Source organism: Hemibagrus wyckioides, unplaced genomic scaffold, assembly GCF_019097595.1.
Source record: "Hemibagrus wyckioides isolate EC202008001 unplaced genomic scaffold, SWU_Hwy_1.0 Contig28, whole genome shotgun sequence".
NCBI lineage: Eukaryota > Metazoa > Chordata > Actinopteri > Siluriformes > Bagridae > Hemibagrus > Hemibagrus wyckioides.
The window spans coordinates 101,685-128,516 of NW_026690789.1; the positions used below are offsets into that span (position 1 = coordinate 101,685).

General features: G+C 38.8%; 2 long non-coding RNA genes and 1 other non-coding gene across 4 annotated transcripts; 1 reads left to right on the forward strand and 2 right to left on the reverse strand.

The window, feature by feature from the left end:
* Positions 1 to 2,594: 2,594 nt before the first annotated feature.
* On the reverse strand, positions 2,595 to 6,089 carry LOC131350229 (uncharacterized). Of its 2 annotated transcripts, none has more exons than XR_009204158.1 (7): positions 5,992 to 6,089; positions 3,756 to 3,805; positions 3,518 to 3,583; positions 3,311 to 3,385; positions 3,124 to 3,218; positions 2,952 to 2,999; positions 2,595 to 2,675 (listed from the first exon to the last, which is right to left on the reverse strand). It is a non-coding gene; the product is annotated as an uncharacterized LOC131350229 (long non-coding RNA). The 2 variants fall into 2 exon arrangements; XR_009204159.1 differs by lacking the exon at positions 2,595 to 2,675 and adding an exon at positions 2,813 to 2,878.
* Positions 6,090 to 17,999: 11,910 nt separating this feature from the next.
* Positions 18,000 to 18,072, reverse strand: trnar-acg (transfer RNA arginine (anticodon ACG)). Its single transcript has one exon. It is a non-coding gene; the product is annotated as a tRNA-Arg (tRNA).
* A 5,155-nt stretch (positions 18,073 to 23,227) lies between these two features.
* LOC131350225 (uncharacterized) lies at positions 23,228 to 23,621 on the forward strand. Its single transcript, XR_009204154.1, has 3 exons — positions 23,228 to 23,323; positions 23,430 to 23,477; positions 23,561 to 23,621. It is a non-coding gene; the product is annotated as an uncharacterized LOC131350225 (long non-coding RNA).
* Positions 23,622 to 26,832: the final 3,211 nt, after the last annotated feature.

A 26,832-nucleotide genomic window follows, 5' to 3' on the forward strand; every position in this document is an offset into this window, starting at 1 on the left:
GGTCTACACATATTGACTGATTTCTCCAGTGTCAGAGCTGGTTCACATAACAGTCTTTCCCTGAGACCATTATCAGGAATCCCACAGACTATTTTGTCCCTCACCATTGAGTCTCTAAAATCTCCAAATTTCAATATTTCATTGTGGAAATAAATACTGTGACCTCTACTACTCTACTACTCTGATCTCATGGAAAACCAGAAAACAGCCAACAGTAGCATTATCTACTTGCGAAGCAGAATACATGTCCTTATCATCAGCCATACAGGAATGTATCTACTTAGAGCAGCTACTCAAAGGTATGGATACATACCAATACGCACAAACAAAAGTGTATGAAGACAACCAAGGTACAATAGCAATAGCCAGAAACCCAGTTTACAGGCAAAGCTGCAAGCACATTGACATCAAGTAGCACTTTATAAAGGAAACTGTGAATGATGGCAAGGTAATCTTGGAATACCTACAGAGCAAATGGTTGCTGACATTATGACAAAGCCAGCCACTAAGCTAAAGTTAAAGAGGTTTGCTCGAGACGTGTTTGGTACTTAAAAGAGTAAAAGGTTTATGTTTACAGCGTTTATGTGAAAGAGAAGCCTTATTTGTTATTTTGTTTTCAGGTAACTTAATAAGCTAAGAGCAAGTGTGGGTGTTAATTATTGCACTCTTACTGTTAGATTACGGCATCAGCCGAACTACTCTTGTTTTATTGAATGTATTACGGTTCATTTGGGTGTGATGGCATTACCCTATACTATGCACTCTATGTAAAACGGTTATAGTGTTAATGTCGGATGTACAGAGCCGATGCTTGTTCAAGTTTATTAATAAATGTTCCAAAGAAGTTGATAATGAGACGTGTAACGTTTTGTTTGTTTTCATACGTGTGTTCAAGCCCATTCAAATCCATTTTAAAACAAATGAGACAAGTCTTTAAAGAGCAAATGGTGGCATATAAAATAAGAGCTGTGTCTGTGCTTATGGTATCTGTCTGCATCTCAGTCTGTCCATAAGCTGAGGTGTTACAAACAGCAGAACTGATTACTGGAAGAGTTTAAGAGTGAACAGATATTTAGAGACTTTTCCAAGACAAAGTATGAATCAATCCAACTTGAATAAATGCTATTATTTATTGAATAACATTTAATAAAACCAAGGCATTGAGCCTCAATAACTCTCCAGTAAACAGAAACAAATGACCACAACCAAAAATCCAGACATTACTCATGGTACTGAATATACATTTTACAAAAAGCTCTCTTTTCAATATTAATATAATTTATTTTAAATAAAATATCAATTATAATGCATTAAATCGATACAAACATGAAAGAAAGTTTGCAAATAGGAATAAAAAACGATATAAAATTTTGCACCAATTATAAAAGAGTAAGCCTGAATTAAACAATGGTACATAAACAATCTGAGTCCAAGGAGTGAAAAAAGCAGTATTAGAGATTTTGAGACCAAAACAAACAAAAAGAACAAATAATCACTGAATACAAAACACAACTAGATGAAATATTGAGAAATATACAACGACGACTTTTTCTGGATTCACTGCTATGGCCATGAAACTACAGTCTGAACCTTTTGAGTCAGCAAGTATTCTGTATATTTCTAAGAAATCAGATTTGGGTAAAACAATGGAAAAAGACCAAAAATGACTTTGCTATGGCTTCACAGCTGCAGCTTGAACAGTTCAACAAACAAGTCCAACAAACTCAGCTCCAATAACAAAACTATGAAAGTGCATAGATAACTGTTAACTTTTTTATAAACAGCAGCCAAGATTAAACATCCAGCTTCAGAAGCTTATTCTTCAATGACTGCACTCTTGCAGTACACTGAGAGCCAAGGTGCAGAAATAATGTCTGGGTCACCTCGAAGGTATACTTCTTCAGGTGCTCAATGTTAAGTGCATAAATGATACCAAAAAGTAAAGCAAATGCTTTTGGCAGGTCATCAACATCATCAAGCACAATTTTCTCTTCCAGCACCACAGCTATACTTCTTGTGTTTGGGTTGGTTATTGCCACATCTTCAACAAAACTGAGGATATCTACTTTGAGTCCCTTAGTGCAGGTTTCCTTCTGGACTGTGTCCTACAGAGACAACAAACTATGGGTCAAAATCAATACAGGACAAAAATAAGAAAAAGAAGTGTCTTGCTCAAGGGTACAATCAAGGAAGTTATGTTTTGTGCTGGGACTTGAACACACAACCTTCTTATCAGAGACTCAAAGCCATCACTACAGCTAGCTTGCACTGCTTCACTGGAATCTTTAAGTGCCATTAATTCAGTGGGAGAAATAGCTGAATCAATGCAAACTAGTTATGGTGTTGCTCTGGCATGGTTGTAATGGCTCAGTGACAGAAGGCTTGATCAGAAGGTTGTGTTCAAATTCCAGCACACTTCCAAGCAGCATTGGTTGAGTAAGACCCTTATCTTTCAGCTTAGTTGTATCCTACATCAGTCAAATGAGCAAGTGTGCTGGGTTATGTGTCATTTTATGCAACATTAAACTAAACATTAGAACTTGTAAAGACGGGTGTTTGTGTGTTTGTATCTCAGCTGCTGCACTGTAGAATACCTTGAACTGGGAGATGGAGGCCTGTGCAGAGAGGAACTGAATATTACACCAAGCGCTGATCAGCTCACCAGCATCGAGCGGCTGTGAAAAGTAGAGCAGGAAGATCATGAGTGCTTCTGATCACAGCAGTTTCATACTAATATTCTGTCACTTACAGTAAAAACAACCTTGTAAAATCCAGTGATCAGCTTTAGGAAATAAATGAAAGCTTTGGTTACCAGAAAAACAGGTGAAGGGTCTTGAGGTTGTTCTGTGGGCAGCAGCTGGATGTTCGGCTCAACAAACTTAAAACACACAAACACAATTAGTCACTGCAGTTCATAACATTTTGTGATGCCACAATGAATAATCCCTTACCTGAATGCCAGTGAAACTCTCCTTATCACTGGTATAATAAGGGAATCCCTGTAAAAGACAATTAGATGAAACTCAAGATCTACAACCACATTTCACAAAAGTGCTCTTCTAAAAATCATGTCAGTTGAAAAATGTCCATTCTCTTCATCAGAGTAATAAAGACTGTGATTACCTCGCGAGTCAAGCAGTGTGTCTCTGCGCTTTCAAACCAGCAGAGCAGACTCTCTGGACCCCTCATCATTCCAATCATGTCTCTGCTTATGTCCACTGGCCAGAAATAGAGAAACAAAACTTAACATTAGATCTTGTAAAGAAGGATGTTTGTGTGTTTGTATCTCAGTTACAGTAGTGTAGAATACCTGGGAGAGGGAGGAGACTACAGACACACACTGAACATCACGGCAGGCACTGTCCGGCTCATCAGCATCGAGCGGCTGTGAAATGTAGAGCATGAAGATCATAAGTGCTTCTTATCATATCAGATTTATACTAACATTCTTTACAGTAAAAACAACCTTGTAAAATCCATTGATTGGCTTTAGGAAATAAATGAAGGATTTTCTTACCAGAATGACAGCTGAAGGTTCTTCGTGTGGTTCGGTGGGCAGCAGCTGCAGGATTGGCTCAATGACCTTAACACACACACACAAACACACACACAAACACAAACACACACACACACAAACACACACAAACACACACACACAAACACACACACACAAACACACACACACACACACTTAGAAAAAAGTGGCCTGTAGGTTTTAAATGAAGTTAAAATATTACTATTTAACTGACACATACCTGGAGGACAGAGGGAGTATCTGCTGATTCCTCCAGCACATCCACAGGCTCTGCAATAGATTATTTTTCTGTGACTCAGAATTATGACTCTTCAATTACACAATATCAAACTTTCCTATTAATGCATAAAAGTTAATAGAGCCGTGAGTTTGATAATTAGTTAACTTGTGAAGAAACAGAAAAATTGTAGCAGTCAGATTGTGTAAATTCACTGTACATGTGACCTGATTAAACTCTCTAAAACCTCCTGCCCCTGTCCACCACCCAAATCTATAAAAAATATTATACTGTATAATTATTAAAACCTTTATACTCACTATGATATTGTGGAAATGAAGCCATTAGTGAAGTTCTCTAGGTAGATACCATACACCGCTCAGCCATAACATTATGACCACCTGCCTAATATGCTGTTGGTCCCCTTTTTGCTGCCAAAACAGCCCTGACCTGTCGAGGCATGGACTCCACTAGATCCCTGAAGGTGTGCTGTGGTATCTGGCACCAAGATGTTAGCAGCAGATCCTTTAAGTCCTGGAAGTTGCGAGGTGGGGCCTCCATGGATTGGACTTGTTTGTCCAGCACATCCCACAGATGCTCGATTTGACTGAGATCTAGGGAATTTGGAAGCCAAGTCAACACCTCATTCTCATTGTTGTGGTCATCAAACCATTCCTGATCCATTTTTGCTTTGGGGCACGGTGCATCATCCTGCTGAAAGAGGCCACAGACATCAGGAAATACCGTTACCATGAAAGGGTGTAGATGGCCTGCAACAATGCTTAGGTAGGTGGTTCATGTCAAAGCATCATCCATATGGATGGCAGGACCCAAAAGGTTTCCCAGCAGAACATTGCCCAAAGCATGACACTGCCTCCGCCAGCTTGCCCTCTTCCAATAGTGCATCCTGGTGTCATGTGCACACACACCCATCCATCCACGCCATGTTAAAGAAAACTTGATTTATCAGACCAGGTCACCTTCTTCCATTGCTTCGTGGTCCAGTTCTGATGCTCACGTGCCCATTGTTGGTGCTTTCAGTGGTGCACAGGGGTCAACATGGGCGCCCTGACTATGCAGTCCCATAAGTAACAAACCGTGATTTACTGTGTATTCGGACACCTTTCAATCAGAACCAGCATTAAATTCTTCAGCAATTTGGGCAACAGTAGCTCGTCTTGTGGATCGGACCACATGGGCCAGCCTTCACTCTTCACGTCCATCAGTGAGCCTTGGCCGCCCATGACCCTGTCACCGGTTCACCACCGTTCCTTCTTTGGACCACGTTTGATAGATACTGACCACTGCAGACCGGGAACATCCCACAAGAGCTGCAGTTTTGGAGATGCTCTGATCCAGTCGTGCCATCACCATTTGTCAAACTCGCTCAAATCCTTACACTTTCCCATTTTTCCTGCTTTTAACACATCAACTATGAGGACAAAATGTTCACCTGCTGTCTAATATATCCCACACACTAACAGGTGCCATGATGAGGAGATCATCAGTCTTATTCACTTCACCTGTCGGTGGTCATAATGTTATGGCTGATCGGTGTACATCTGTAACCATGCCCTTTAGCGCGAGAGCTGATTAATCAGTAGTCTAAGTATGATTTAGTATAAAACCAGTAGTCAGGGTTGTTAAAAGTCACTTTTTAATGGGGATGAGTATTATATTGTGGAAATAAATGAAATTCTCGTTGGTCAAGCTCATCAACTCGTTCAGGATTTGTGTGTAATGTAAAACAACAGCCAAGTTCACTAGCAGGTGAACTATTATTAGGAGAAATATCATATTCACATTAATATAACCAATAAAGTGTTAAATAATTACAACAAATATACAAGTTCTCTCGGTAGATATGATTAGTCCAAATATTACACTGTCATTGAAATCGCTAAAAATCGGCTAAAGTCCGTTAGCGCGCTAGCTGCTGAATCACAAAGCTAAGCACGATTTATTTTATTAAAACCAGGAGAAGGGGTTGTTAAGAATGGACTTCTAATGGGGTAAATATTTCATTGTGGAAATAAAATAAATTCTTAAACCGAGCTTAATGATTTTATTGTGTAGTTTAAACCAGTAGCCAGGTTCGCTAGCACGGTAACTAGCATTAGGCTAATTCACGGCAAGATGAGGTGTCTTGTGTGCTACATAACATTAGACTGTAACACTGTCACTTTAACATGATTTATTGTAGAAACAGTGTGGCATTAAAGGATAAAGATCATCCTACCTTGAGGACACTGAGTGTGTTCAGCAGGAGCAAATTATAAAATGTAAAATATATAATTTGTAAATGCATTTTTTACGGACTTCACTTCCTGGTTTCCGTACAGTTCGGTTTTTCTCGGAGGCTTTCGGTAGATGCCGTAAACAGGAGTTTTTTTTTTTTTTTTTTTAAGGTCGTATCGTCTTTAAACTGGTCCTACAGCTTGAATTCTAACTGTACAGCTACATGCTGCCTTAAACTTCAGCTATGCTTCACTCCCTGGGCTTCCCGGACATTTCAGCTTATTATTATGATTATTATTATTATTTATTCATTATTGACTCTTGTTACTAGTTAGTGCTGGTTTATACTAGTTAGTGCTGGTTTATACTGGTTTATACTAGTTAGTGCTGTTTTATACTGGTTTATACTAGTTAGTGCTGGTTTATATTGGTTTATACTAGTTAGTGCTGTTTTATACTAGTTAGTGTTGGTTTATACTAGTTAGTGCTGTTTTATACTAGTTAGTGTTGGCTTATACTGGTTCTGAAGGTCGCAAGATTTGGATTATCTTTTGGCATTTTTGCTACACCCCTGTTTCGGATTTCTCTGTACTCCACTACTGGATTTGACTCCTACACCGACTCTACAGCGCAGCGATGATGAACTTCGGGGGAGGAGCCGAGCCTCAGCACCCGGATGTGGATCCCGAGCCCGGATGGAGCGGACTGTACGACCCCTGGAACGGTGAGTTACTGAGTTTCCTCTTTTTCACTTAAGTATAAAGTCTTTTAAACACCGCGTTATTACAAAAAACCGCAATCAGGAATATCGTTTTATATGATTAGATGGTTTTGAGAAATTCTGTTCGGCTAATCTTTATTCGGCTAATCGCTTTACGTACACGATCAGTATGCTAAAGCTAGCGGACAAAATGGCAGACTCCAGTGAAACGAGCAGGGAAGAAGAAAACAGTGTTGATGTTTTCAGATATGTTAACATCAGCTTTTCATAAAAGTCCCAATGTTTACTTAACGTTTGCTAAAGTTTACTAAGTCAAGCCGAGGAGTATTAGCAAAGATTAGCTAGACGGCTAGTTAGCATGTAGCTAAGTAATTGTTTTTCAGTTTTTATATATTTTTTTTGATGGAGTGAATAGAATAAGTTAAAATACTTACAATAACATGAAGTAACTTATTATTTTAAGGATTTTTCATTGTCCGTGTTTGTCGAGTTGTTAAAGCGGAGAGAGAAAGGGGCTGTGAGGAAAGGCAGCTAGCTGAACAAAACCAATCGGTACAAATAAATGGAGCTAGTGTGGCAATGTAGAGTGCAGCTTAGGCAAAAATATCAAGCTGTTTGTTTCAATTCTGTTCAGCAAGGTTTTGTTTCTAGCTGTCGTGAATAAAATAGTTAGGAGTAGTGTAATTTACGATAAAGGGCGAATTTTTGAGAGGAGACACAATTGGACTCAAAGGGGATGTGAACCACTGGAGTAAGAAAGTGCTAAAGTAATAGACTGTAATAGAAATGTATTTTAATCTGCATTTTTTGGGGAAGATATTTTTAAGCATTGAAATAAGTGCACAGTGTGACTAACAGTGAAGCCGTGATACTGGAAGAGCCCTGTATAACACCTATAAATGCAGCTAAAATGTAAATACTGTAAATGTAAACAAAATAGTTTTAATGCACTGTTATAGGAAGATTACAGTAATATAACTTGTGTAAATACTTCTTGTTTTGATAGTGAGGCTTTCCTGCTGTATAAAACATACACAGTGCTATTAAAATAAAACCCCATCCCCTTTGAGGAGGCCACCACCTTCAGGGAGTCCACAGCCTTCAACAGTTCCTTTGCCCCAGCCTTATTTCAATATCGACATCCACAACATTGTGGCTGGTATGTACTATGCTCCTGCCACAATGATAACTCCTGTCCCACGCCAGGGCATAAGGAGGAGGCGAGACGAAGAGGATGGCAATCAAGAAGCCCCTCTGAGTAGACGGCAGCGTGTGGATCCTGATGGGGAGATGGAGTTCATCAGGACGCCTGGACTTGAGGATTTAGAGAGTTTAATCAGTCACATGTACAGTGAATTTACACAAGCTACTAATGCTACAATTAGTCTGTTTCTTCACAAATTAACTAGCTAACTAACTCATAGGTTTATTAACTTTTAAGCATTAGAAAGAAAGGAGAGAAAAATTTACAAGGTCTCTGTCTCTACTACCTTATAAATTTGGCCATTTTAATGTTTTACATTTAACAGAAAATATTAGTTGTAATTAAACTTACATGAAACTAATTTATTGCAGAAGCTGTGGATTTGCTGGGAGAATCATCAGATACTCCCTCAGTCCTCCAGGTATGTGTCAGTAAAATATTTTAACTACATTTGAAACGTGTAGGCTGCTTTTGTCTAAGTGTGTGTGTGTGTGTGTGTGTGTGTGTGTGTGTGTGTGTCTTAAGGTTGTTGAGCCAATCCTGCCGCAGCTACCCACAGAAACTCACTCCACATCTTCAGCTGTTGTTCTGGTAACCAAACCTGTCATTTATTTACTAAATCTGATCTCTGGATTTTCCAAGTGACAGAATGTTTGAAAGTGTTAGTGTGAAACTGCTATGATAAAAAACACTGATGATCCTCATCTTCTACTTTTCACAGCCCCTCAGTGCTGGTGAGCTGAACAGCACCTGCTGTAATGTTGAGTACAACACTGCAGACTCCTCCAACTCCCAGTCTGGGGTATTGTACAGTGCTGCAGCTGAGATACAAACACACACACATCCTTCTTTACAAGTTCTAATGTTTAGTTTTGTTTCTTTATTTCTAGCAAGTGGACCTTAGGAGAGACATCCTCAGGTTGTTAAGGGGTCCAGAGAGTCAGCTCTGCTGGCTTGAAACCACACACTGCTGGACTCTCGAGGTAATCACGCTATTTATTACTCTCATGAAGAGATTCCACTTTAACGATTATTAAAAGAGAACTTAAATGAAATGCGGTTGTAGATCTTGAGTTTCATCTAATTGTCGTTTCCAGGGATTCCCTTTTCATAACAACTGTGAGGACAGTTTCCCTGGCATTCAGGTAAGGGCTTGTTCATTGTGTCATCACTAAATTGTGTTAATTGCAGTTACTAATTGTGTTTGTGTGTTTTAAGGTCGTTGAGCCAAACCTACAGCTGCTGCCAAACGAACATGACCAAGAATCTCCACCCGTCCTTCTGGTAACCAAACCTTTCCTTTATTTACTAAAGCTGATCACTGTATTTCACAGGGTTGTTTTGACTGTAAAGAAAGTGAGAGAATGTTACTTGTGTTATTATAAAATCGCTGTGATAGGAAGCAGTTATGTTCATCATGCTCTTCATTTCACAGACGCTCGATGCTGGTGAGCTGATCAGCACCTGCTGAAATATCCAGTTCCTCTCTGCACTACACTAAGCATGTAAATCTTTTGTTTCTTAGGGACCATCTTACAGAGAGAGGGGTAACTGATTTCGGCCTGAAGCTGCATGCTCTCCGTGAGGCGTTCGCTGTGAGTAAAACCTTTGTTTAGCTGCTGTTTTTGCTCAGGGGAAGTTCACTCTGCTTTAACTTATATTATGTGCTGTCTTATATTCAGATTCATCTTACCTGCATCCACAATCAGAACTTCTTGTTCGTTATGGGGAAGAAGATTGTGATGCGTCTGGCAGCAGTTAACAACCAGGTGACTTCAGAATGATGATAGACTGTTTCCTTGTGCAAAATACTTTCAGTTCCTGGGCTTGAAAATGATGTAGTTGTCAAACAAATGTGGTAATGAGTAATTAAGGAATAATAATTAAAATAACAAGCATCAAAAGCTAATTTTATAACAATCACAGCCTGCTAAAAAAAGGACATTCTTAGGATAAATATTAAAATAAAATGTACATAATGAAGAGGGCTCTGGGATATGCAGTAGTTGGACATTTGGCCCATGTCATACATCATCTGTGTATCTTTAGTAAAGTACTGGACATGCTGAGGCTTACATACTGCTTCATTTTAGGGTTTAAAATGAGTTTCCACGTTAAAAAAACTGAAGCCAAAGTGATTATTTTGTTTGTTTGCTTTAACAGGATGCAGGTCGTGTACAGCTGGACTACGAGGCTCTGATTCGTTTCCTGAAGACTCCTTCTTATCAGGACTGGATTGCAGCAGAGCTCTCCGGGTCCTATGTAAGCTTATAAATGCTTGTGTAACATGACAAATGTTTAAATCTAAAAGATTTTGATGTGATAGAAAACAGGACTCCATTATGTAAAGCTAATTTCTTCTTGTAACTTTTCTCTTCTGTGCAGGTCTACCACTACAACTTCGTGGACATCTTTTTCGAGCTGCTTCTATTCGGCTATTTTACAAACAGCTCAATACCTGAGACAGTAAGAGTCTTATCAGGAGATTTAAAAGCCATGCTTGAATGTAGTTTCAGAACATGGTTTATTTTATCTCATTTTATTTTTCCATGTTGTTAACCCTGATATGACATGATATTAATGGAGCTTGTCGTCTTTCTTTCCTAAAGCTTAAGGGAGGATTCTTAGAGCGCCTGTTTGCGCTCATCAGCATGTGGGAGGTAGACGTGTGGAAGCCTGCAGCAAGGACCTACTTTAAAGTGCTTATTGTAAGTGTCTAATATCTTCTGATGCTGTGATCCACAAATTCTCAGTATTGTATCCTAAACTCAGTGACACTATGTTGGATTGTGACAGTGATGATGTAATTTGTCTATAGGATCAGCTTACAGATCTCGCTGAAGTGCTGTTTACTCAGCCCCCGGAGTTCTACCAAGAAGCTCTGAGCAATGTCCTTCCTTCTACCAAATTCCTCTTTTCTTCCTTCTGTTCCATTTCTTTTCCCTCACTTCTTTTCTATACATTGCTCAAGCTCTCCACACGTAAGTAGAAATTAATTTTATTCTTGTTTTTGATGAACTTAATATTAAAGTATACTCTTTTCTTCCCTACAGGTCTGTAGAGTGAACCCAGCACCCAAGGAGTAGTTTTAATATCCCTCATCCCTCATAGAGCGTCCGTTATCAATGTATCCCTCTATCCTTGTCTATATAGCTAACTGCTAATAGTAATTAGTATAAATAGTAGCTGCAAATAATATTGTTGTAAATAAACTTATAGTTGTATAGTGTTTATATAGTTTACTTTAATAAATGTTTTCATTTGCTCCTATTACCGTCTCATTATGATTATTTTTAGTCATCAGTATGTCTATATAATTTTCCTTTAAAAAGCAACACAACACTAAATGAACTTTTCACTCATATACAAATCCTTTTTAAAGAACTTCAGAAACTTTGTAAGGTTTACTAAAATGTGAAAAATGACAAATAACATCCAACAAAATTCAGATATTTATAGTCTTGGAAAGTTGTTTCCAAAATGTAGAAAAATCTGTAACATTTGGGGAATTGCACATTTACATTTAAGCATCCAGAGCACAGTTGTGTATAAAAAGTCTGAAATCTTGAGATAAAAATCTGAAAATCTAAATTGTAGAGGACTAAAAATGTGGATTTACAGTTTACACCAAATCACACCACTGTAGCACATCATTTATAATGCAGTTACTCTGAACTCTCAAGGTTACTCTTTAAGAAGAAATAGTTTATAATATCAGTAGTCTTTAAGGTGTTTTCCAAAATAAATAAATAAATAAATAAAAGTCCTGTTCATGAAAATGAAGGTTGGTTAGATGTTTAAAATGGAAAGGAATGCTTATTGTCTTTCAGTCATTCCAAAACACTGTTAGTGAAACACTAGAGTGATTTAATTTGTGTGTTTTTAGTACTTTCTAGTTTCTTAACAAAAGTACATTAAAGTACAGTAAATAAAAAAATAAATAAATAAAATTGAACTCTGTTTCTTTCTCCAGTTTGGGCTTCAAGCAGTTTTATTATTTAGAAGGGGATGCTCATGATTTACAGCCATGTCCACAATTTTCTCCATATCATGCATTTATTGCTAGTCCCCCTTTTTTTCTTAAGGTTTCAGATCAAGTGACTGACTTTTTCTCACAAGAATTTCTAAAGTTTTTAGTTTTGAAGTTTTTAGTTTGGAGGCATTTTTCCTGAACTTTAGTTGATGTTTCTATACTCCTCACAATTCATTTTGCTTCTGCAATCAGCAGTTCCATCATCAGGCTCATGTTTTACAGATATGATAGCATGCTTAGATCTTGCGCAGTTTCTTTCTGCCTCCACATTTTGATCCTGTTTTTGTGGGTAACTATTATTTTACATTTTGCATCTGAGAATGTGGACTTAAACTTTTTGTTTGTGTAGAAATGTAAAACTGTGGAATACAGAGGCAATTAAAGCACACATTATAGAGTTCACTGTGCCTTAACCCATAAGAACCCAGACCCCTTTCTCCTTCAAGGAAAATGATGGGGGACATAACACAGACTAAATAGATGCCAAATAACACATTTCTCAACTTTTTTTCAAAATACCACCCCCTACTGTCAGGGATCTGTAATGTTACATATATGTCACAATGGGCGTTAAGCAGCCGGACCCATTTCTCATGAAACCCCATGAAATTTGTTTATGCGGCAATAACCTAGGCCAAATGGAAACATTTGAAGCAATTTCTTTCCTCAGTGAAACTAAGACACCACATCACATTTCTCACAGAGGGTGGTGGTTGCATTGATTTTGCAGAATTTGCAACGACCACACTTCACAGGCCAGTGTGCAACCTGGTCCACATGAACATCATCTGGAACTCCAACATGAACTTTCTTGGGAGGTGGTGGTGGAGTTGGTGTTGAGTGATAGGCGGCCCCTTTGTGAATGCAGGAGAATAAGGCTAGTTGCAACCTCAGCCTGGAAGCTCCTTTGTTTCAGTGGCTTGTGGACACCAAGTAGTTTACAGTCACGGCGGGAGATCAGCCATGCATTGACATAGGCAAGCATTATGGTTTGTCAGAACAGGTAGAGGAACCACCTCCGTGACCTCATGTGGTACTTGTACCTTGCAATGCATGCATCTTAGAGGTCAACAAATGTTGTTGTGGGAACACAAAATCACATGACCTATCACATGACCCACCAGGATGTTCAGTAGGTGTCACTTTAGGACTTCATGAGTTAAAATCAAGGATAAAGCTATAAAAGGAACTTCCCAGGACATTTAAAGGGCTTGTGACACCTTTGTCACCGTGGGTTGTAAAGGGGAACATTCTGGATTATGGCATGAGATATACCAGACTGACCACTTTAAAAAAAAAAAAATAAATAAATTAATTAATTAATTAATTAGTGTCAGATATAAAGAGTTAAACAGCATTAAAACAAGATGCAATGGTACATGAACCTGAATGACCTTATAAATCAGCTTTCATCCTCTGGAAAAAAATCATATCAATCTCTACATATCTGTTCACTCTTAAACTCTTCCAGTAATCAGTTCTGCTGTTTGTAACACCTCAGATTATGGACAGACTGAGATGGACAGACAGATACCATAAGCACAGACACAGCTCACACAGCTTATTTTATATATCATCATTTGCTCTTAAAAGACTTGTCTCATTTGTTTTAAACTGGATTTGAGTGGGCTTGCTGTTTTTATTTTTTTGCCATAAATATGAAATGACATGATTAGAAATATTACCTTTGTGTGCTATTTAAATAAAACTGCAATTTAAACAATTTAATCCAAGCTGCTGCTGCTGGACCCTTGTGCAAAGCCCTTTACCCCTTAACTGCTCAGCTGTGGAAATGTGAGTTGCTCTGGATAAGAGAGTCTGATAAATCTTGTAAATGTAGATGGTACTGTTTGTTTGTACGCTGATAAAAATATCCAGCCTGATCTAATTTAAACAATGAAGGTAACTTTTTGCATCAGATTATTATGTAGTTTAAGACTAGTCTTTGTATTTATTACTTAATTTTCTCTATGCAAGAAATACTTTTTGCTAGTAAAGTCTACTTCATTTAAACATTTCCTTAGTCATTGTTTTGAGTTTTCTCTACTAAACTTTGAGAGTTTCAAAAGTGGATTTTTAATTGAAATATACACACCTGATCCTGGTAGTCAGCAGCAGGTAGGGCAATGATAGTTGGAAATTAACATTATAAACCAAAATAGAGCACAACCTGAGAAAGTGCAGTATAAAACCAACAACTGTCGAGAGCTAGCTCATTATAATCGTCTACCATCAATGGCATCTGTATAGCTTTTAGACATGCAAGATCACCTTGAGATCACATTTCTTGGAGGACATTTTTGGTCCACTTCCTCATGCTGGCAGTTGGACCTTACTTCTCACTGCACAACAAAATATTGCAAATACCAACATTACACATAAAAACATCTTGAACCACGTCTAACGTCCATGTTTCTAGCAAATTCGAGAAAGGAAAGCAGGTCAGAAAGGTCAGTCGGGACTAATCATAACATCTGAACTTTTATAACATGAAAGTAAGGTTAATAATATAACTTAGAGAACAAAATTTTCAGTTTTACTCAAATTAGGGTGATGCAAAAATGAGTACACCCCACTGAAAGTCTCTGGAGCAAAGCTAAATTTTAGACTACAAATGTCTAATATTTTTTGTTATATTTTTGTATATTTTTTGTTATATTTTTGTACCCTTAAATTGGGGTATTTTAGTATTTTTTGTTATATTCCTTCTTATTTTATTTATTACCTGTGCTTGTAGATACTGCTGGTGCCAGATACCACAGCATACTTCAAAGCTCTTGTAGACTCCAAGCTTTGAAAGGTCTGAGCTGTTTTTGTATCGATAGGGCCTTACACAGTATTAGGCAAGTGGTTTTAATGTTATGGCTGATCGGTGTACATCATATCATCTGAGACAGTTATTTGTCATCATGCCCAAACTTAGCAATACATTAAACACCACAAATTGGATGGCAAAATAGACACATCCAATATGCGACCCTATGTCAATGCTTGTATGCGTTATTCTAAGATGCCGTCCCTTATGCAGAATAACGTGTGAGGTCCTTTGTGACTTCTCATTTGCTTTGGGTACGATCAGTCTTGAAGTGAGTTGGCACCATTCTCCAGTCCCTCATCTGGCCAAAAGTGTTACCTTTTGTTAAGGGAATGCAGCTGATGTCTTGCCCAAACTGGAGTATAAGAAAATAAATATAAAGTATATTAGAGCTTCCAGATACAGTGAAATGGCAATAAGTACACAAAGATTCTGCAAAAAATGTGAAAATTTACAATCTATATAATGTTTAATTTATATCTTATATCTATTATATCTTGTGTTTAATACTCAAAATGTGAATAACCTGCAGGATGCTGCGCTACTCCCAAAAGATGACTGGAAATTGTGGATAGTTTCCTGCAGTATCTGTCTTTCTCTTCCCTGAAATTCATATGATATTATAACAAAACCGTCTATAAACCTGGGACCAGATTAGACAACGCTGACTAGCAGTTTTTAAAAAACACACCTTTCCAGCATTAAGTTCAGAAATGGCTGCCAGAATCTGTTGTCTGGGCCCGTCTGTTTTAATCCCCAGCTCCTGCAGATCTCCATCAGTCAGAGTCAAAAAGGCCTCCATGTCTACCTGTAAATAAAACAATACAGGTAATTTACAGAGAGGAAAAAATCACATATGATTTATGCACAATTTACTGAGTACAGCTCTAAGTCTACTTTGACAAAACTCTACAGGCTACAGGTGTAACTGCCATCTTCATGTTGCTTCACTGAAGTCCTATGTGGTCTGGGATTTGGTTGGGCCATTTAAGGACATTTAGAAAGTTGTTCCAAATCCACTCCAGGGTCGTCTTGGATATATTCATGTTGTCGTGCTGAAAGGTTAAACCTTGTCTTAAAATCTGAGGCTGTGTCCACTGTGGAGCAAGTTTTCTTTAAGAACCTCTCTGTTTTTCGGCTGCATTCACCCTTCCCTTAATTCTGACCCGTCTTTCCCCTCCTGCCACTGAGAAGTACTCCTGCCAACACCATGCTTCACAATAACAGTGGTATTGCCCAAATATTGAGCAGTGCTTATATTCAGCAGCAGTTTTCATTTAGCTATTCCAACATAAAGCTCTTACTGATGGAGAACTTCTGAGATGGCTGTACTTCCAGCAAGTTCTCCCTTTTCTGCAGAGGACTTCTAAAGCTGTTAAAGTTGTCAGTGGGCTTTTGTTTTCTCTCTGATCAAAGCCATTCTAACCTGGTTACTGAGTTTGGCTGGATATCCTGTTGATTCCAAACATTTTTCCACAATGATAGAACCCACTGTGCTCCTTGGAACATTCAACACCTTAGATATGGTTTATACCTTTACCCTGCTCTATGTCTTGACACAATTTGCTCAGGGTGGTCTATGTATTTTGTAGATAGATGTGTTCATTTCTGAATACCCTGTCTACGTTCATGGTCCACAACCCTGTTGGCTTTTGTATGTTAGAGACTGGTAAACTGCAATAGTGTGAATGAGAGTACATTCCTACACACCATAAAGTCTGATCATCTTTATTTGCACTGACCTTCATCAGTGATGCTGCCACTGCTGGAGCCACCACTACTTTTAGAACATGGTTGGGAAGAAGCAGAAGACAGGGTTTCACCAATTAGAGGCTTAGGAGTTGGGGATGGCGATGGAGTCAGGGTAGGGGATGTACTCTTAGATGTGGAGGAATTCCCAGACTGAGGTCTCTTTTTCAGATCAACCTTCTGTGGAGATTGTAGGCTAGTGTTAGGTTAGATTGATGGAAATGAACAATACTCATAAAACACACTAACTTGGTACAGTTAATATATAGTAGTTTCTATCAGAGATACACACTCGCTCACTTATTAAGACTATTTGTACAGTCCCCTCTGAAAATACTCAAATGTTTTTTTTATACTTTGAAGACAATTTGGCTTTAAGTTCCAAAAAAGTATATAAGGCTATAGACCAGAATTCTCACATTTCATTTCCAGATATTTACATCTAGATGTGTAAACAACAACCGTTAAAGTAAAGATAAATAAAAACCTACTAAAATAAAGGTTAAACAAAGTTATTAAAATAAAAAGGTAAATCCCACACTGAAAAAACATAGTCTCTTACCTGACGCAGTAATTCTTTTGTAATCCGCTACTGTACCACACTCCGCTTCTGTGCCACACTGTAATTATGCGAATACATTTGACTTGAATGACACGTCATTAGCACGCACGATCCATCGATTGCCGTGGGCGGGCCATTGTTGCGATTAGCGGAGAACGATAAAATTGTGAGAGATTCGATTGGCTCGCTATGGGTGCGGCCATCATTGTCTGTCCATCTTTTCAGCCCAGGGATTGGGGAATAAAGATGTAACGGGCCGATGTGATTGGGCGAGAAAGATTTCCCAGGTGAGCTGTGATTGGCCGGCTGACCCAGACTATCGTTCTTCAAGTAGCACCACTGGCCCATGGGAGCCTACAAATAAATAAGTGATGACAAATCAGTTATGTAACGTTTTGCGCTGTGAATCGAAATGAACACAACACCAACATACTGCTGGCTGCAATCAGTGATCGTTTTTGGTTTCCCTTGAGGAAGCATTCCCGGCCGTTATTAACCGAGCGATTTGGTGAACTTCTTGCCAGCTCTGCAGGCAATCCAATAAAGTCACGTTCCCATACCGGGAGTCAAACCAGGAATCCTGACCGCTAGACCATATGGGAGAGCTCCCCAGGAGCGTTGAGATCGGTGTTTTACTCGACCACCAAGCAGTTTGATTTCCGGCGCGGTATCATCCAGAGCTTTGCATGGGACCCTTGCATTGCAGAGCACAAAATTGGCCAGCGCTGACATCCAGCTACTCGAGCTGTCACTCCAGCGGAAGATAAGCCGCTAGACAGAGGGTGGGCTGGTGTTCCTGGTGGAGAAAGCCAGCATACCTCCCAGTACAGGACTCTCCGCATTTCAGGGATTATGGGAGGTGTTACTCTGCCAGCAATTCGGCAGCTGGAGTTTGGGGCACACCTCTGGGCTCTTAAAAGGCAGCCGAGCCAGCCAGGAGTCGAACCTAGAATCTTCTGATCCGTAGTCAGACGCGTTATCCATTGCGCCACTGGCCCATGTGAGCGTTAAAGGGAGCGGGGTCATACCTGCTTATGCTTTTCAAGTGACAAACGGCCAGAGATCAAAAGCCATGCCTAGCGTTCACCGGTGATGTGGAAAAGCTAATACCATAACCGAACCGGGGTTGCTGGGGCCACAACGCAGAGTACTAACCACTATTCGATCACGGCACCCCACACACCTGGGCCGGCAGGTAAAAGGAGCTGCTACATGTTGTGATATGCGTTCTGGTGCCCCTCTGGCCTGGTGCAGTGGCTTTTGATTTAGACATGATTGGAATAGTTTGGAATCTTTTTTGACACTATATCGAGAGACGAACAGATTCATATGCAAATGATACCTTCTGTGCTTTTTAAATAAAAAAAAACAAACAAATAAATTAAAAAATCCTGCAACCCGGATACACTACATGATTAGTTCTATTGACACTGGGACTGACACTCACAGACACCGAGAGAGAAAATAAGCCAAAAGAGAGTTCTCCTCAGTTCATCAAGAAGCTTAAGAACGATTTAAGTTGAAGAGTTCACTGGTATTATAGCTTTGGTTATATACTGTTTTTGCGCAATGAATCGAAATGAACGCAACACCAACACGCCGCTGGCTGCAATCAGTGATCGTTTTGGGATTCCGAAAACGCAGCCGCTATACGTAGCGCTATGCTTTCTGGCGGCCCTCTGGCTTTTGATTTAGACATGATCGGAATGGCTGTAGTCTTTGTTAGCGCTATATCCTGAGACGATCTGATTCATGCCCAAATTATGATCACAGCACTCACAGCTGAAACCAAAGTGTTCTGCATTCTCAGTCACACACTGAGAGCTATAGCAAGGAGATAGAGTAAGCGTTAGACAAATCAAGTTAATCCAGAAATAAAATATCCAAACACTACTCCAATATCGCCTACAAATAAATAAGTGATGACAAATCAGTTAGTGTTTTTCTAACAGTTACCATGGTGTGCTCATGTCAGGCCTTTACACACTCTGGAGTCTCCTGCTGGGCTGGCCACAAGACATGTACTTTAAGAACCAATCAACACATAGAATGTACTCAAAACACTATAGTTGTTAATGTACTGTAGTACATTTAGTAAAGTAGTTAGAATTGTCACATAGGACTGGAAGTGGGTAAAACTGTAGCATTTAGGCTTAGCAACGCTGAGAGAGTTCACCTCGGTTCATCAAGAAGCTTAAGAACGATTTAAGTTGAAGAGGTCAATGGTACTGTGGCTTTGGTTATGTAACGTTTTGCGCAGTGAATCGAAATGAACGCAACACCAACATGCTGCTGGCTGCTATCAGTGATCGTTTTCGGATTCCGTTGAGGAAGCGTTCCCGGCCGTTATTAACTGAGCGATTTGGTGAACTCCTCGCCAGCTCTGCAGGCAATCCAATAAAGTCACGTTTAACGGTAACATTATTAGCTAGATGGCATATTCTTCTGCTATGGAAACAAATTCTCCCTCCATCTTTTGATGACTGGCAGTAAGATGTTATGAGCTTCATTCATTTGGATAAAATTAGGTACACAATAAAGGGCAATACTGGCATATTTTCTGAAACTTGGGGCCATTAATTTTTATTTTTTCTGATTATGTGAATTCTTCTTCTATAGTTGGTCAGTCTAATCATTAGGATGTCCTTATAATTGTGGCTTGATCAAGTATGTGCACTGTGTATACATAATTTATATTAATGTTTTGTTTGCTGATGTAAACGATTGTGATTATATTTAGTTAGTTAGTTAGTTAGTTAGTTAGTCTCTAAACTCAAATTCAGTTTCTTCTGTACATATTTGACATAGACTATTTTTTGGTTTGTATAACTGTATATATATAATCAGAAAAAGGACATTCTTTAAAAAAGAGAGATTTGATTTGAAACCTGAACTGCTATCAGGTCCATGCTGAACACCTTCTGACCAATCCAAATCAAGTATAAATTTTGATCTCAATACTGCACATAATTATCAAATAAAAGTCTATCCAGCTGTTATCCAAAAGTCTGAAATAATGTTTCTCTTAAGTGTTTTAATTCAAATCCATATTTTGGTGTGATTTATACACATGGGTTTGTCCATTCTGACTTTTGGACACTTTATTATGTCCATTTTATGATGAAACAGGAAAAGACTTTGAAAATCATCTGTCATTTTCTGATCATGTTAAATATCAACACAACTAGACTGAAATATACAGGTAAGATATGCAACTAATTGTAACATGAACAGAGCAAGATATAAACTGATATCTACTGGTTTCCTGTCAGGGTTGTGGACTGTTTTCTGGTCACTAGAGGCCCCCACTGCCTTTTTGTTGGTGTCCAGTCTCTGTCATTATGTCTAATAGGTGTCTCCTGTGCTTTGTTTAGGTTTGTGTATTTAAGTCACCCTTTTCCTCCACAAATACTTTGCTTAGTGTTTCCTGTACCTTGATTAAGTCTAGGTCAGCCGTGTGCTCTGTTTTATGGCCTTGTCCTTAAAAGACTTTGTGCATCTGGTATAGTTCTTTGTTTTGATTGATTGACAAGTGCTCTTTTGAACGCCTTATGGATTTATTTTGTGGACTAATTAGAATGACTTTTTGGAAGTATTGACTTTGTTTTTTGATTAGACTCCTGTGAACCTTTTGTATGCTTTTGGATTAACCTTGTGGATTTTGGGGATTTATTCTTTGGAACTACTGTCAAGTCTTTTGAGCTGACTTGTTGGATTTGTTTTGTGGATTATTTGACCTGCATTATTATCTAATTAAAGATAAGTAAACATTTCTCCAGAACTGTGATCTGGTTATCTGCATTTGTGTTCAGCCCCCTTTGATTGTGTTCAAGTTTTCTCACTAGTCTTGCCCTCACTCACCGCCATAACCCACTTTTTTATATAGATATATTCATTCAGAGATCTAGTGAAGACCACACCTCTATGGGTCAGGGCTGCAGGGCTATTTTGGCAGCAAAAGGAGGACTAACAATATTAGGCAGGTGGTCATAATGTAATGGCTTAAAAGTTTATGCATGTATATACACTACTGTTCAAAAGTTTTAGAACACCCCAATTTTTCCAGTTTTTTATTGAAAATTATTCAGTTTAATGTCTCATTGCACTCTGAAATGAAAGCATAGTACAAATAAGCAATTGGAGTTAAAAAAGAAATCATGGAATCAATTTCTAGACCAAAATGTATTCTAAACTTTTGACTCATCGAAGTAGCCACCTTTGGCAGATCTAACAGCTGAACACACTCGTGGCATTCTTTCTACAATAGAAATCAAATATTCTTCAGAAAGTTCTTCCCAAATCTGTTGCAGAAGTTTCCATAAATGTGTGGCACTTGGTTGCTTTGCTTTCACTCTTCTGTCCAGTTCATCCCAAACCATCTCCATGGGGTTTAAGTCTGGAGACTGTGCTGGCCACTCCATGTTTTCAAGCTTACCATCTTGTTCTTTTTTCCTGAGGTAGTTCTGGCATAGCTTGGACTTGTATTTTGGGTCATTATCTTGCTGTAGGATGAACCCCTGACCAACTAGGTGCATACCAGAGGGTATTGCATGGTGCTGCAGAATGCTGTGGTAGCCGTTTTGGTTCAGGGTGCCTCTCACTCTGTACAAGTCACCGACCCTGGATCCAGCAAAACAGCCCCAGACCATCACACTTCCTTGTAATTTGTACACATTTTATCGGTAAATATAATATAAATATAATGTTTATCCTAATGTTAGTTAAGCTGCTAGTGAACTTGGCTGTTATTTTACATTACACACTAAAATCCTGAACGAGTTGATGAGCTCGGGTAACGAGAATTTAGTTTATTTTGATATTGTGTAATTGAAGAGTCATAATTCTGAGTCACAGAAAAATAATCTATTGCAGAGCCTGTGGATGTGCTGGAGGAATCAGCAGATACTCCCTCTGTCCTCCAGGTATGTGTCATTTAAATAGTAATATTTTAACTTCATTTAAAACCTACAGGCCACTTTTTTCTAAGTGTGTGTGTGTGTGTGTGTGTGTGTGTGTTTGTGTTTGTGTGTGTGTGTGTGTGTGTTTGTGTGTGTGTGTGTGTGTGTGTTAAGGTCATTGAGCCAATCCTGCAGCTGCTGCCCACCGAACCACACGAAGAACCTTCAGCTGTCATTCTGGTAAGAAAATCCTTCATTTATTTTCTAAAGCCAATCAATGGATTTTACAAGGTTGTTTTTACTGTAAAGAATGTTAGTATAAATCTGATATGATAAGAAGCACTTATGATCTTCATGCTCTACATTTCACAGCCGCTCGATGCTGATGAGCCGGACAGTGCCTGCCGTGATGTTCAGTGTGTGTCTGTAGTCTCCTCCCTCTCCCAGGTATTCTACACTGCTGTAACTGAGATACAAACACACAAACATCCTTCTTTACAAGATCTAATGTGAAGTTTTGTTTCTCTATTTCTGGCCAGTGGACATAAGCAGAGACATGATTGGAATGATGAGGGGTCCAGAGAGTCTGCTCTGCTGGTTTGAAAGCGCAGAGACACACTGCTTGACTCGCGAGGTAATCACAGTCTTTATTACTCTGATGAAGAGAATGGACATTTTTCAACTGACATGATTTTTAGAAGAGCACTTTTGTGAAATGTGGTTGTAGATCTTGAGTTTCATCTAATTGTCTTTTACAGGGATTCCCTTATTATACCAGTGATAAGGAGAGTTTCACTGGCATTCAGGTAAGGGATTATTCATTGTGGCATCACAAAATGTTATGAACTGCAGTGACTAATTGTGTTTGTGTGTTTTAAGTTTGTTGAGCCGAACATCCAGCTGCTGCCCACAGAACAACCTCAAGACCCTTCACCTGTTTTTCTGGTAACCAAAGCTTTCATTTATTTCCTAAAGCCAATCAATGGATTTTACAAGGTTGTTTTTACTGTGAGTGAAAGAATGTTAGTATAAATCTGATATGATAAGAAGCACTCATGATCTTCCTGCTCTACTTTTCACAGCCGCTCGATGCTGGTGAGCTGATCAGCGCTTGGGTGTAATATTCAGTTCCTCTCTGCACAGGCCTCCATCTCCCAGTTCAAGGTATTCTACAGTGCAGCAGCTGAGATACAAACACACAAACACCCGTCTTTACAAGTTCTAATGTTTAGTTTTGTTTCTCTATTTTCAGTCAGTGGAAATGAAAACATACTTCCTGGGGATGATAAGGGGCCCACAGAGCCGTCTTTGTTGGTTTAAATCCACCAAGACGAGCAGCTTGAATCACATGGTAATCACAGACTTAATTACTCTGAGGAAGAGAATTGACCTTGATGATTATTAGACGCTCACGTTTGTGAAATAGATCTTGAGTTTCAGCTTTTTGTCATTTGCAGGGATTCCCTTATGAGTCCTCCATAGAGGACTGTTTCACTGGCATACAGGTGAGGGATTATTCGTTGTGGCATCACAAAACTTTTGTTAATTGCAGTGACTAATTGTGTTCACTTTAATTTGTTCTGTTAAGGCTGAATCTGGGAGGGTTACAGAGTTCATCTCCTGTAACCGAATGGAGACATCATTCGTCGTGCCACATTATTTTGTGGTAAATTTATTGCACTGTCATGAAATGTATCTTGTAGTTAGTAACTTTTAGAATTTTGTCAGTTGTGCTTTTATTTGTCTTCAGTGTGGATATTTTTTTTATTCAACAGCAAACCATTACAACGGTAACCTGCACTTTGCTGTATGTGGCTGAAGATGGACAGATGTTCACCTCCACTTGGGACTATGATCACAACGACTGTGAGGTAATTCAGACTTTCAGACCTGATGTGTATCTACATATGCTGCTATTCCCCTGATTCGGATACTGTAAAATTTACTGTGTGAGTTTTAATGATTTAATGATTTGGCTTGCAGGAGAGTGAGGAGCGCCTTAACCCAGAGGAGTTGGAGGTGCCCTTTATTTGGTACGATCCTCTTCACTCTTTAATGATGTAACAGTGTATTGTATGTTTAATATACACTAAACATTTACATCTCTTGTTTCTTAGCTGCCATCTTTCAGACAGAGGGGTGACTGAAATCGGCCTGAAGGTGCCCGCGCTTCGTGAGGCGTTTGCTGTGAGTAAAACCTTTATTCAGCTGCTGTTACTGCGCAGGTAAAGTCCACTCTGCTTTAACTTTTATATTGTGTGCTGTCTTATATTCAGACTCTGCTTGCCAGCATCCACAACCAGAACTTCTTGTTCATGGCTGGAAAGAAGATCGTCATGCGACTGGCAGCAGCTAACAACCAGGTGACTTCAGAATGATGAAAGACTGTATCATTGTTGTGATGGAAATAATTTCAGTTTCTCAGCCATAGCCAAAGTGAGTTACAGAGATTTTTTCGTTTGCTTTAACAGGATGCAGTTGGTGTGCAGTTGGCCTACGAGACCCTGATTCGATTCCTGAGGACGCCTTCCAATCAGGAATCGATTAAAGCAGAGCTCAGCTCCTGTGTAAGCTAATAAACGCCTGTGTGAAATGACAGATGTTTAAAGATAACAGATTTTGCTAATATAGAAAACAGGACTCCAATATGTACAGCTAATTTATTTTTGTATCTTTTCTACTCTGTGCAGGACCACCACTACAACTTCCTGGATGTTTTTTTTGAGCTGATTTCTTCAGCTACTTTATAAATGGCTCAAAACCTCAGCCAGTAAGTGTCTTATCAGGAGATTTCTAAGCAATGTTTGAGTTTCAGAACATGGTCTATTTGATCTGGTTTTCTTTTTCCATATTTTTTAAACCTGATAAGACATGGCATTAATGAAGCTTGTCTTTCTTTCCAAAAGTTCAAGGGAGGTTTCTTGGAGCGCCTGCTTGCGCTCTTCAGCATGTGGGACGTGGACGTGTGGGAGCCTGCAGCAGAGCTGTACTTCACAGTGCTTATTGTAAGTGTTGAATATCTTCTGATGCCACGATCCACAAATTCTCAGGATTGTATCTTAAACTCAGTGACACTATGTTGGTTGTGTGTGTAATTTGTCAATAGGATTACCTTACAGAGCTTGCTGAAGTACTCTTCACTCAGCCTCTGGAGCTCTACAGTGACCCAGCAGCCTTAGCCACCACAGTTCAGCGACTCCTCAAGCTGCACGTCCAGCTGATGATGGACATTTTGGAGGAGCTCTGAGCAATGTCTTTCCCCTTACCCACTTCATCTTTTCTTCCTCTGTTTCATTTCATCTTCTTTTCTCTCACTTCTTTTTCCTACATTGCTCAGGCTCCACATGTAAGTATGAAATCATTTTATTTCTATTTTTGATCAACTTAATATTTAAAAAATCTCTTTTCTTTCCTACAGGTTTGTACAGTGAACCCCAGGACCTGAAGAAGGGCTTAACCTTAGCATTTAAGATCCCTCGTCCCTTAATAATCATCCCTTATTAATCTATCCCTCTGTTCCTATCCCACTCCCCCTATTCCCATCAATAGCCTATAGATTGTAAATCCATATATAGAATTGTTTAGAAATAAACTTATTTGTATACTTCTTATAGACTTTGCTTAAATAAATGTTTATATTTGTTCCTATTGCGGTCTCATTCTGATTATTTTTAGCCATCAGTATATGTATAAAAGTTTCCTTTAAACGCAACACAAACTGAATTTTTCACTCATATACAGATCATTTTTACAGAATTTCACAACCTTTAAATGGTTTACTAAAATGTGAAAAAATAACAAATATATTATATATTTGTTATTATATTATATTCAGTGTTGGGGAAAGTTACTTTTAAAAGTAATGCGTTACAATATTGTGTTACTCCCTAAAAACGTACCAAATTGCATTACTTAGTTATTTTTTATAAAAAGTAATGTGTTACGTTACTTTTGCGATACTTTTTCTTAAATTTGACCAGTAGACTCGTTCTCTTTTCATTTTATACACATAGAAACCTATATGTGTTACATTACAAAGTAAACTCACAGTCCAATTTAATAAAGACATTAAAGAGTGCAATATAGTCTTCCTAAAGTCATTCTAAAATTAGATCAATCTGCAAATGTTTTCTTCAGGTCTGCCTCCATTTCTATATATGCCTTGTCCAAAAAGCTTGTAAAGGTTTTGCGATCGGAGAGCACGGCCCCTGTCCATTTCCCTGATTTTGCTGATGATATTACAAAATGTCGGCGCCTTCACAGTGAAGAGTGGCTGCATCTCCTCAACAATAAATGCAGCAACCAATTTATTGAGTTCAGTCAAACTAATTGTTTTACCTGGTGGTGAACTGAAATCTAGCTTTTGTTGTTCAGCAGTAGGCGGGGTATTTTAATACTGACATACATGGTTTGTTTATGTAAATTAATGTTAAATAATATCATTTAAGGGGACCATAATGTAAAGCATTATTGATTGAGACATTTCCCATATGAGTAACATAGTTATTCTACCATAATTTAAATCATATCTAAGGCTGGGTTTGATTAGGAGTGGGATTATTAGATAGATGAATTCAGACCCTCGCTGTGAAACATCACCCCCTGGACACAGGTGGACACAGCGTCCCTCATTTATTCCAAGTGTAGGGTGGCTTGAGTTCAGACACCATTAGTCAGGTGTGACAGCATTAATCATACTGCAGAATTCCTCTTCACTAAACAGCTTACGAGACAGATACCCCCTGCTGAAGAAATCTGTTTGCTTCACTTTTGTTCAGTCACACAGGACAGCTGTTCTAACTGTTAGATAAGCTTTATTAACTCCACTGATCAAAATGTTTGCTTCCAGTTCCCTTTTAG